Below are 13,936 nucleotides of genomic sequence, written 5' to 3' on the forward strand. Positions count from 1 at the left end.
TCTAATCCATCAATGTATGAATTACTTCTAATATCATCACTATCATAACCATCAAGTTCCAAGGTTACTCAATATTACTTTATAGGGAATTCTCTAGGCATTAATAAGCATAAAGGATTTCGAGACAACTAACCATCAATATTATCTTAACGTGGTCAACGAGCTCACTTTAAAATCTTTATACTATACTCCAAGGCAAATTATACTCGGAGTACACTAAAGTATCTAAATCCACTCTTTTATGTATACCAAGCCACAATTATCCAAAGGGTTAAGGTTCTTCCCAAGAACAATAGTTAAAACCAAAATAGTAATTAAGGCAACCTCCTTCAATATAACAAAATAAAGTCAATATTACCCTATTCATAGGTGTTGAAGGAATATTTATATAAATTGGGTGTTCTAAGGTATTCTCATGCTAAACTGAGACATGAATCCTAATTTTCCTAAGGCATAAGGAACAAGTCAAGTGTTTCAACTTAAGATGTCAAATTAGCCTAAATAGTTCAACTAATCCAAGTCTGGAATTTATCAATTCAACACCGAAAACCTATCCCAAATCTAACATAATATCAAAACAATACTATAAAATAGATCAATCTAAAAAGCGATAAACTTAGCCTACCTCAATGCTGAAGAAAGCTCAATGATCTGTTAAGAACTTACCAACCTTGATGAGAACATCCTTGATAACACTGGTTTAGCATATCCTTAATGCCCCTCTAATTTAGGGGTAAGCATAAATTTGATGCCCCTATCTATGTTTAATATTCTTGGCTTGGGAAAATCAAGGTTATGCTTTGTGTTGCTCCCAATGGCGAATAAAACAAACGTGGTGCCTAAATGAGTCATTAAGGATGTTCTCATTAAGGTTGGCAAGTTCATTATTCCTTATGACTTTATTGTTCTTTTTTATGGTGCACATGAAAGGGTACTAGTCATATTGTGACATCCATTCTTAGTAATTGGAGGAAAACTTATTGATATAAGACAGGGAACTCTAACAATGAGATTAAATGATGAAGAGAGTCTTCAGAGTTTACAAAGCACTCTATAAACCCTCACACTTTAAGTATTTATGCATGATCATATAAATAGAAGTGGATGAGTGTAGGGTGGTGGATTTCAAACCTATTATGAATTCTTCAAACACTCTCATAGAGTTTCCCAAAGTAATAATAAAGATAGAAGTTTATAAACTAAAGAGAGTTTGCAAAGAAAGTATAGAAAAAGTTATTGACCTTGAGAGTATGAATATAAGAGGTCAGAAACAAATAAGAAAATGGCTCTGAGTAGGAGAATGAAGATAAAAGAATATGAGGACAAGGCCAAGCTCATCCCTAGATATATTGGACCCTTTAAGATTCTTTACATATTTGGCAAGGTGGCTTATAAGTTAGACTTACCTCCAAATTTTGTTGTTGTCCATCTGATTTTCTATGTTTGTATGTTGTCGTGATACACTGTTGATCCATATTATATGCTTAGGTAGGATTCAGTCCAACTAGATGAGCGGTTGACCTTCGTGGAGGAGCCTATGCTCATTTTGGCTAGTGATATCAGGTAATTATGAACTAGGAAGATTCTTGTTGTTAAGGATCAGTGGAGGCATCGCCCAGTATAGGAGGTTACTTGGGAGATTGAGGGCAAGATATTGACTGAGTATTCTTACTTGTTTGAGCCTTCAGGTACATCCTGCTCATTAACTTGCAAGGATAAAATTTCTTTTAGTGAAGGATATTATAATGACCCTTCAATTCATTTTCCATATTTTCTCTTATTTTTGTTGTTTAAGCTTTTCCATAACTTCCCCAAGTTATTTATGACTTGCTGGAATTGACAGTTTGGTTACTGAGTAGTTTGTCTTGATTTTAGAGTCATTTCCCTATTTTGAAATCTTTATTGGTTCAAATTGGCTACTGGGTGAAAACTCTAGTAAAATAACCTCGTATGTCAATTTTTGACAATTCCACAAGCTTCAAAATGTCAATTTTAGGCTAAAAGAATCTTTGTTCAGGTCCTGAGGCACCCCAACTCATTTTAACCTATTGATTAGAAGGTTAAGAAAATGGGAATTAGGTAAGGGACCCACATTTAGTTGAAACTGCCTTGAATGGAAATTTTGACTATGCCATTGAGTTTAGAACATTGAATTTAGTATGGTAGCATATTTTATTTGCATATATGAGATTTCAGATGAATCTCAAGGGCTTGGTGGAGACTTGGAAAATTCCAAGTCTTAATTGTATCTGATGTGATCGCTAATCGAGAGCCAAAGAGGAACGAGCACGACTTCCTTGGAAAGCCTCCCAGATATCACAATAGTGACTCTTTTTGGTAACCACAAGTTGTGGAAATCACGAGTGTCGGGTCGCAATAGCGATACCCAAGCACCTGGGATTCGTATAAATAGACCCTTTTTAGCCCATTTCTCACCCATTCTCTTAAGACTTAAACCCTAAAAAGGTGGGATAGCTTGGGATTTAAGCTTTTCAGAGTTTTGGGGAGCTTGGTTAACGATTATTTCTTGATTCTCCTTCGGATTTGAGGTAAGATTCCTCTAATTTCATGATTGATTTCATCTTTTCTTCCCTAAAATCCCTAAACATTGGTGGTTTGATTATTGCACCAATGTAGCTCAGATTTTAACTATTTTTTTAGGTTAATTACTCCTTGAGCATAAAGGGTGTTGGGTCTGCCTCAGAAGCCCAATTTCCATAAATGAAACCCACATGAGATTTTGGTGTTATTCTTGGACCTAAAGCATAATGGTGCAATATGGGTATCGTTATTCTCGTAATGATGATTAGATTATGATTTTGATGGCTTGGCATCTTGTAGAAGCTTTTTAGAAGGGAATGTCAGTGATTTAGTAGATTCTTTGAACTTTATTCGGCTTCCAGATAGGCTAGGTTTTCCCCCTTCACAAGATTGAGCTATGTCAGAGTACGTTTATGATATTATTTTATATTTGGCATGCATCTAAGGTATTGGTGATCAGTTTTGAAATACTTGGGTTATTTGGACCTTCTAGGCTATTCGAAAATCATAAATTAGGTGTTTTAGCTTAGTTGCTTATATCGTTATTACAATTTCTATTTTAAGGCTAATTAAGGCTTGTTTAAAATATAAAAGTGGTTTTAGATACCTTAGCATAGTTTGATATAGAATTTTCTTAATAGTGGTTTTTAGGGATTTAGAAGTGGACCCTTGCCTTAGGCTAGGGTTGGTATTAGCTGTTGAAAATCTTTTATATGTGTGTTGTAAATCTTGAAATTTCTTATTGAGGTAATATTGATAATTGAGGCTTATTCCTTATGCTATTGCTTTCGATAATAAATATTTACATTTACCAGTTTAAGTCCGGATATTGGTTATAAAATTGATGATATACTTATTGGTTTAAGTCTTAATATGATGATACATTATCGGTTCAAGTATGGAAGACTATTATGATGTTGATAATATGATTATTAGTTTTCTCCCATATATGGCTGTGATACTAATCACGATATTGGTATTATGACTTCTACAATATTGATGCTTATGATATTGGTGATGGAGTGTGGTAGTGATGATATGGTTATTAGGTTCAAGTTTGGAAGTGGAAATTATTGTAATGTTTCATGATATGGATAGATTTTGTACCTTGAGGATTTGTAAGCGATGCTGCTTTAAGGTTATATTATCTTTGAGCGCACCCTCAAAGATTATGGGGTCTTGCATTGGAGTTATTTACTTTTCGTATTTATTGGATTATGGGGGCCAATTTTGTTATTATAATTGCATGTATTTGATCTATTATGTTGTCTTCTTATTTTTGTTATTCACTTATTATTGTACAACAATGTTGGAGTAGATTCATGTTTGATTCTATCTCGGCTTAGTTATGTTATCTTGCATTTTGTCATATTTATATCATGATTTAGCTCAGTTTTCCGATGACGCCTACTGAGTACCCATGTTTTGGTACTCATAATATACATCTGTACCTTTATGGTGCTGATTTGCATTTTGTCATATTTATATCATGATTTAGCTCAGTTTTCCGATGACGCCTACTGAGTACCCATGTTTTGGTACTCATAATATACATCTGTACCTTTATGGTGCTGATTTGAGTACTAGTTGTCATCATTGATTCAAGGATCATGTCGTTGTTGATTCGGAGATAGGATAATATCTTGGAGTCAGAGTCTCCCCATTTCGTTCTATCTTACTTATGCCTAGCATTTAGTTTAGAGACAGGATTATATTGACTATTTTAGACTTGGGTTGTATTTATAGTAACTCTTGTACAGGTTCTACTAGGTCGTGGGATGGTTTCCTATATTATGGCTACCTTTAGACTGTTCTATTGTCTTGCTTATTTCTTGTGTTGAATTTTCGAATTTGCCCTTCTAAGGCAATTTCCACCTAGTTAAACCATTACAAATAGCTCTAATTTATGGTTCGTATTACCTAATGGCGGGGTTTATTAGGTGCAATCATGACTCTTAAATCGGGTGTGATATTTGCTTACTCAGTGGAGTCAATTCTTAAGGTGAGGAAGTTTTGAAGTAGTGTTCATAAGCTTTCAATTGAAATATGAAATGCTTTATGTGGAACTTATTATTCATATAGTCGTAGTAGTTCTACCATGGGTGTCTTATTTTTAGTAGTAATGTGGGATGTTTTCCTTGGATGGTGCATGTGGGATGTTTTCCTTGGATGGTGCATGTGGGATGTTTTCCTTGGATGGTGCTTAATGTAATTAGTTGTTCAAGTACAAACAAGGGTTTAAGTGTGCGGGTGATCTTAGGAGTATTTATGCTCTTGTGTCATTATCTGTGCGTGGCTTAGTATTAAGAACTTCTTGATGTGTTTAATGAGTTTTTAATGATATAATTGTGTATTTATGTGTTGAATAACTTGTTTATAGTTTTTATGGTGCATTTGAAATGAGTTAAGAATCAAAAAGATCAAATAGAGATGAGACGAGGAAACTAGTTGTGCTTGCTTGAGCTATATTTGATTCTACCACACTTTGATGAACTCTATTATGTTTTATGGACTAATGCTTGTTATTTAATGTTGTAGGACACCATTGGAAGTGTTTTGTAAGATAATTGAAACCTAAAATCAAGTCCTAAGGAGTTGTAAACAAGGATCAAATACAGAATGAGATAGGATCCAAACGGAGTGAAATCTATCACTTGGGAGTACCCCTTGTGTCGTACACCCTAAAGTAGGATAGGGGGTGCACCACGACAACTGGGTGACCTTTTAATGACTTGGACTTGATTTTGGGTTTTCTCCACAACCCCAAACACGAGTTTGATGCCTCTCGACATGAGGCAACTCTTATTGCAACCAAAAGTTAATTTTAAGCTTTTTAAGAGAAGGGCAAAGATGTCGATGCATATATTTCATATTGGTGTTGCAACCTGACTTACGAGTCTTGATGGAACCTACTTTGTCCCGATAGTATGTAAGATAAAACATAGCCCAGAGCTAGAAGCAATTGGCTAATTTGGTGGAAAAAGGCATAAAATCTATAAATTTGCATGTAAATACTTACAACAATAATTTAAGAAATAATAATAGTCTGAAAGATAGATAAGATAACAATAACAATCCCATGACCTAGTCGTATCCATATAGAGCCACTAGCAAAAGAAATACAGTTATTGTAATAGTCAATATACATCAGCCTCGAGTAATGAAAGGCTAAGCAAAGTAGAAGGATAAAGGGGCAACTCCAGCTCTGAGAGCTCACCCTTCCTCCGAACTATAAATAGCACAATCGTCACATCAACGATGGCCACTGTTACTCAGATCTACAACAAAAAAGTACAAAATTGTAGTATGAGTACTGAAGCCATGGGCACTTAGTAGGAATCATTGACCGACTGATTTGAATCATAATACAAGAATAATAAGTATGTAAGAAAATTATTCTAATCAAGGTAAAAGAGCAAACCTGAAATGATACTCCGATACAACATATAAATAACCGAAAAAAATATAATATGAAGAAAGTATAATTAATACAACAAAACTAGACCCCGTAAGTCAATAAGTGCAAATAAGTAAATAACCCAATGCGGGACCCCATAAGCTCGAAGGGTGCAATCAAGAATGTAAATAAACAAAATTTCATAAATTTATCATAACTCAAGCCATAACCGTTAATCAATCCATGCCATAACATACAATAAACAACCTATCATTGACGAACAAGAACCAAAACTTATATCATCATCATCATCATCATTTACTAGGCTTGAACTTAAACTCATATCATCATTATCATCATCGTTTGCCAGATTTGAACCAAAACTCATGTCATCAAGGACTTGAACCGAAACTTAATATTAATAAATCACCAAACTTAGTCCAGAACTAGCACCAACACCCAAATACCAATGTAGCATAAGAATAAAGAGTTAGTCACTTGAATTATAAAATATGAAATTTAAAGATATAATATGCCCAATAAGTTTATAAGGAGCAAAGATGAGTCTTGGCCTAAGTTGGGTCGGAGGGGGCCTACTTCTATTCCCTAGAACCCTTTTAAAGGAAATTCTACCCTAGACTATTCTAAGGTATCTAAATTTACTTATAGAATATAATAAGCCACAATTGGTTCTAAGATTGCTATTCTAACTAAACATGAATAACAAAGTTAATTACCTCTAATTTACGGCTCCATAATAGTCTAAACAATCCAAATAATACTAATTACACCAATTATACCTCAAATACCTAATTCTCATCCTATATCTGACATAATACCATAAATATACTACGAATTAGCTCTATCTATGAGGAAAGTAAACCTAGCCTACTTGGCACTGAAGAAAAGCCTAGTGAAATCCTTTAAATCGTTGATTTTCACTTCCAAAAAGATTCCGTAAGATGCCACTCAGTCAAAATCATAATCTACTCACCAATAAAGGAACATCGATACCTATATTTAATTTTTATGCTTCCGGTCCAAAATTACATACAAATTCCATGTGGGGTCTGCTTGTAGAATTGCACATTCAAAACTTCAACACGTCCCTCTATACTCAAGGAACATTGACCTTCAGAATGGGTAAATTCCGCACTCAAATGGTGCGACAATAAACCCACAAACATGCTAGGGATTTTGGGAATTAATAGAGAAATTAACCATGAAATTGATGAAAAATTACCAAGAATTCAGAGAAGAAATGAGTAATCCAAGTTATGAATAGCCTAAAATCTCCAATAAATGTTTCCACACTTTCTAGGGTTTTCTACTCTTGAATTTGTGTGAAAATGGGAGACAATAGAACTATGTGGAGAATATATAAGGTTCTAGGTGCCACTAAAGCGGCCACTAGGCCTCTTTAGAGGTTAGTGCTAAAATGCCTAGGTGCTGCTAAAGCGGTATCTATCCACGCTTGTCAGGCCACTAAAGCAGACAAGCAAGTGCTAAAGTGGCTTGCTCTTTAGTGGCTAACTTGCTGCAAAAGCAGCACACTAAGCTGGCTAGGGACGCAAAAATACCAAAAGGGGCTTTAGCAGTCACACCAGTTGAATGCACCAGCTGGAGACTTTGTACTTTTCCAAGTCTCTGCTAACGTGTCTGGAATCCTGTATACGCAAACGAACTATGCCATCATAACAAATTTGATGTTTCAGACTTAATGGCACAGTTAAAATTTCCATCCAAGGTTATTTCAAAAATATATGGGTCCCACTCCTAAGTGCCATTTCTCTTAAGTTCCAGCTAATTATCTGGAATGAGTTTGGAAGCCTTCGAACCCGAACAAAAGGTCCACCTTTGTTGGAACTATCAAAATTGACATACGAGGTCATTTGGCTGAAGTTTACACCCGATAGCAAATTCTGACCAGTGAAGATTTCAAAAAAAATTGGCTCTAAAAACAAAATGTATTGCCCGATAACCGAACTGTCAATTCCAGTAAGTCATAAATGACTTGGGGAGGTTATAGGAAAACTCTAAATTGTGAAAATGAGTGGACATATAGGAAAATTACATAAAAGGATCATTACAATATTCACTACTAAAGGAAATTTTATTTGCAAAAAATAGGATTAGGATTTACCTGAAGCCTTAAATAGGTGAGGATACTAGGCCTTCATCTTTCACTCGATCTTCCAAGTATCCTCCTCTAATGGGAGATATCTCCACTGAACCTAAAGTAATATAATCTCTCTAGAGAGGAACCATCCGATATCACTTGCTAATATGAACACATTGGCTAATATGAACACAGGCTCCTCCATGAAGGTCAACCGTTTATCCAACTGAATCGAGTCCCACCGAAGCACATGAAACTTATAAGGAATATAACGTCACAACATAGATATATACAAAACTAGATAAACAATGGAAAAATCTAGGGATAAATCTAACTCATATGCCACCCCTCTAACTGTGCGAAAGATCTTAGAAGGTCCAATATATCCAGGGCTGAGCTAGCCTTTCATTGCAAACCTTATCACACCCTTAATAGGCAATATACGAGGAATACCCAGTCACCAACTCCAAATCTCTTGGCATAAAGTCTATTATTCACATAAGCCTTCTTTGTGATCTGAGCTGCCCTTAACCTATCCTGAATAACCATTAATCTATCTATCGACATCTAAAGTAAGTCAGTACTACTGGGTCTAATCTCAAAGAATTCAAACCATCTAATTGAAAAACAACATCGTCTACTATATAAAGCCTCAAATGCACGATCCAAATACTCAAATGGTAGCTATTATTATATGCGAACTCCACAAAAGCTAAGTGTTGCTCCCACTAACCTCTAAAATCCATAACACTACTCAGAGCATATCCTCAAGAACCTAAATAATTTTCTCTAATTGCTCATCAGTATGAGGGTGCAAGGTTGTACTAAATCTATCTTTGAACCCAACATCTCCTGAAAAGCTCTCCAAAATCTAGAAGTGAATACCAAGCTCTAGTCTAAAATCATAGATAATAGGGACACTATGCAAATAGATTATCTCACAAACATAGATATGATCTAACCTCTCTCCACTGAAGGATATCTAAATAGGAATAAAATATGCCAATTTGATTAATCAATCAAGAATATCCCAAATACCCTAAAACGACAAGAAGTACAAGGCAAACAACTAACAAAGTCTATGGTAATCCACTCCTATTTCCCCTCTGGAATAGGCAATCTCTGAATCAAACCACCGAGCCTCTGATACTTAAACTTCACCTGCTCACAACATAGATAATGAGCTACAAAGTCAGCCACATCTCTCTTCATATGACTCTATCAAAAATATTGCCTCAATCTCTATACATCATAGTTGTACTCAAGTAAATTGAATATCTAGAGTTATGAGACTCACGGAAAATCAACTAAAGAAAGTATCCAGCCTTTGGAACAAAAATACAAGCATTAAATCTCAAAACACCCTCAGAATCTATGGTATCCCTCTTGAAAATCGCCAATCAAAACCTGATCACAGATGATGCAAAGTCTCATATCCTTAAATTGACCACTCTGAATTTGCTCAAATAAGGTAGACCTCGCCTCAACACTAACAAGAATCCTCTTAGGATATTAAATTATAAGTTGGCTAAGGAATGGACATCCCATACCAAAAGCCTCTAATAAACCTAGCTAGAAGACAAGCTACCCGTACTCACCATCTTTTGTCTCAAGGTATCTGCTACCATATTTTCCTTTCCTGAATGATACAAAATAGAGATATCATAATCCTTAAATATTTCCATCTATCTATGCTACCTAAAATTAAGCTCTCTATGGTTCATAAGATGCTGAAGACAATGATGATCCAAGAAAATCTCATAATGCATGCCATAAACACAATCTCTCTAAATCTTAAGCATAAAAAGTACTGCTGCCAACTCTAAAATATGAGAGAGCTAGTTGTGCTTGTGCACCTTCATCTTCCTCAATTCATAAGAAATAATTCAACATTGCTGAAGCAATACACAACCCAATCTAACATCAAAAGCATCACAATATATAGTGAATCCCTCGCCCTCTATAGGAAGAGCCAATATAGGTGTTGTAGTACAAAATCCCTTGAGCTTCCGAAAGATTGATTGACACTCCTCAGACAAATAAAAAGAAACCTCATTCCGAGTCAAGCTCGTCATCGCCATTTCAATAATACCAAAACCTTCAACAAACTGTGTATAGTAATCAGCCAAACCAATGAAGCTACAAACCTCAAATGGAGATGTAGGCTTTGCCTAACCATAAATAGTTTTAAACACTGCTGGATCTATCATAATCCCATACTAAGACAGCACATTTCAAAAGAATGTCACCATCTCAAGCCAGAACTCACACTTAGAGAATTTGGAAAAAAAGTCTATAATCTCTAAAAGCTGGAGCACAATCCTCAAATATTACATATGCTCCTCCCTACTCCTTGAGTACTGAAGGATATCTTTAATGAACACAATCATGAAAGTATAAAAATAAGGCTTAAACACTTGGTTAATCAAATCTATAAATGTTGTTGTTGCATTAGTCAGTCCAAAAGACATCATCAACAACTCATATTGATCGTAACAGGTCCTAAAATTTATGTTTGGGATATCCTCAGCCCGAAACCTTAACTGATTGTAACCAGACCTCAAATCTTCAAGAACATAACTGCTTCTTAAAGATGATCAAAAAAATCAATAATGCAAGGAATAGTATACCTATTTTTCATCGTCGCCTATTAAGCTAGCAGCAATCAATACATATACACAAGAAACCATCCTTCTTCTTCACAAATAAGGTTGGAGCTCCCCATAGGTGGCATACTTGATCTAATAAAACCCTTACCCCAAAAGATCTAGAAGTTAAGAATTTAGTTCCTTAAGCTCGATAAGAGCCAAAGTTAAGGTTCCATGGAAATAGGTTGGTGCCCAACTTAATATCAATAATAAACTCAATATCACTCTCAAAAGGAAGACTAGGTAGATCGCTAGGGTAAACATCAGGAAACTCATGAACTATAGGAACAGAGTCAAGCGATAGACTCTTCATACTAACATCACAAATATAAGCGAGATAAGAGTTGCAACCCCACAAAATAAGCCTCCTAGTCTGGATATAAGAAATAATCCCTGTAGACTCACCTCTAATAGCTTTTTGTCAAATAACTGAGGGTATTATGGGCATGGATAAGGTAAAGGTCTTGGCAAAACAATCCCAGACCACATGATAGTGTTATAACCATACCATGCCCAGAATCATACCAAAATCCACAATGTCTAACACAATAATATCAGCCTAAGTATCAAACTATCAAACAGTCAGAACACATGATCTATAAACCTGATCCACTACTCAAGAATCACTTATGATAGTAGATAACTCTAATCATAGTGCATAATCTGAATACCCATAAGAATAAGTGGATCCTAGATTAAATAAAATAAAAGCCAACTGCTGGTACACTAAATTTACACCTATAATGACAACATCTGAAAACTCAGCCAAGGGTCTAGTGTTATGGTATACAACTGACCACGCTCACAACTTGGATGGTATCCTAATGGTCTCCCATCCTACCTATCTGAGGACCTCTATGAGTGCCTTGGAAACCACTCCAACAACCATGTAGAACACTTCTAAATGGGGCAAACTACCTTAACTAGTGGAACATACTAAGCTGAAGAAACCATCGCTCCATGACTGGGGAACTCTCTCGAGAAATGGCCAAAGTCCCCACAACCATAACATACCCTAGGCACTACACTAAAACTAGAAGATTGACTGACCTAAAACAACCACCGCGGCTTGGATGACCAGAACCCCTTGGAGGCAAACCACTACTCTAGCCAGGATAATCACTGTAACTAGACTGGCCTCTATATGTGATTTAAAGTATAGCATGAATGGTCCTACTAGACTAACCTTGATGTTGATACAGTTGATGTAGAGGGTATCTACATGGTGAATAACTGCCTTTAAAGTGTGATCCACGATGGCTCCAACTAAAACTACCCAGATATTACAGCCTTTTATCGTACTTTATTGGTCCTTGTGATGCTATTCTCTATAACCTGAGTATGAGCAAAAACCTTATCAAAAGAACTACCCATAGAAACTAAACTCTATGTAGACATACAGAGAAGGAGTCTTAACCCTCAGATAAAATAGTTATCCCACTCATACTTGGTTATTAAAATGAATACAACATGTCTAGCCAACTCATAAAATTAAGCCGCATACTCTACAACAATCATGGAGCCCTACTCCAAGCTCGAGAACTAATTATTCTTATGATCCCTAAGACTATAAGGCATGTACTTTTCTAAGAACACCTCAGAGAATTGAGTCCATGTTAGATATCCAGCTCTCTTGGAATCAAGATAACCTTTTCACCAATGTAGAGCTACCAAATCCAACTGAAAAATAGTGTAATCCATACCACGAGTCTTAATTAGGTCTAAATTAGGGATTCTTCCCTCCAAAGCTTCACGAACTCATAAGCATCTTTACTCGGTGCACCAGAAAACCTAGGTGGAGTCAATCTCAAGAACCTACCCAATATTTTATTCTCCCCAATAGACATAGAAGGCTGGCCAATCACCGATTGATCAACTGTCAACTGACCAACCACCAGTGTAGGAGGGACCTCAACTCTAGGAGTTGCAACTATCGGTTACGTTTCCACCTCAATACTACTTTGATCCATAAATTGTGCATCAAAATACAATGAACCACCAACCAATCCTAAGATCTAACCTAATGCAGCCTTGAGTAATAAAGAAGAAATAAACCATGATGGATCTAAGGTTGTCCCCTATCCTATCACTGGCTCAGGTAAAAGAATCTCTAGCTTAAGAGCAAGAATAGGGTCCGATAAAGGACCTCTATCCTAATACCTAGTTGGGGATGCATCCCTAGGTTTTTCTCGACCTTTAGGTCATCCACAAACTGTGATAACATCCCTAGTTGTGAACACAGGATCCTTGTCTCGTATAGAAGTAGCACGTGTCATAAAAATCTGTAAAAGAGTGAAACCAATGAATCTTTAGAGACCAACTTAGATTCTTAGAATAAAATAAGTGAAAGAAGTGAAGAACCCCTAAGAATGTCTCATAGCCTCCCAAAGATAAGGAATGCATATCAGAATTCTGATATATGGGACTTTACTACACTCTTGCTCTTATACTAACAACACTGGTGAACCTGGCTTTGTTACTGATTTCTCACAACCCAATTTACAAGTCATAATGGAAGTAAAACTAAAGCCTAGAGCTATAAGAAATAGGCTAATTTGGTATGAAAATTCAAAAAATCCATAAATTTGAAAATAAGGACTTACAACAATAATTCTAGCAATAATAAAAGTATTAAAGATAGATAAGATAAAAATAATAATCCCATGACCTAGTAGATTTGATATAAGATCCACTAGAAAAAGGAATACAAGTATTGGAATAGTCACTATTCATCAGTCTTGAATAATGAAAGACTAAGAAAAGTTAAAGAACGAGAAGAGGGAAACTCTGGCTCTGAGAACTCATCCTTCTTCCAAAGTCTAAAAACAATAATTTCCAAGTCAGCAATGGCCACCAGTACTCAAATTTGTACCAAAAAGACACAGAAATATAGTATAAGTACCAAAGCCATAGATACTCAGTAGGCATTATCACCCGATTTATCTAAATCATAATATAATAATAATACAAATACAAGATAAATATGCTAAGTTAAGGTAAAAGAGAAAACCTAAGATGATGCTCTAATGCTATAAATAAATAACTAAAATAGATATAATATGAAGAAAGCATAATTAATAATACATGAATGACCCCCATAAGCCAGTAAGTATGAAAAATTAAATAACCCAATGCGGGCCCCTAAAATCCTAGAGGGTGCAATCAAGAAAGTAAATAACCAAAACTCTATAAATTTACCAAAACTCAAGATATAACTGTGAATCCGTCTGT

The sequence above is a fragment of the Capsicum annuum genome, chromosome 7 (assembly GCF_002878395.1).
Source record: "Capsicum annuum cultivar UCD-10X-F1 chromosome 7, UCD10Xv1.1, whole genome shotgun sequence".
Lineage (NCBI taxonomy): Eukaryota > Viridiplantae > Streptophyta > Magnoliopsida > Solanales > Solanaceae > Capsicum > Capsicum annuum.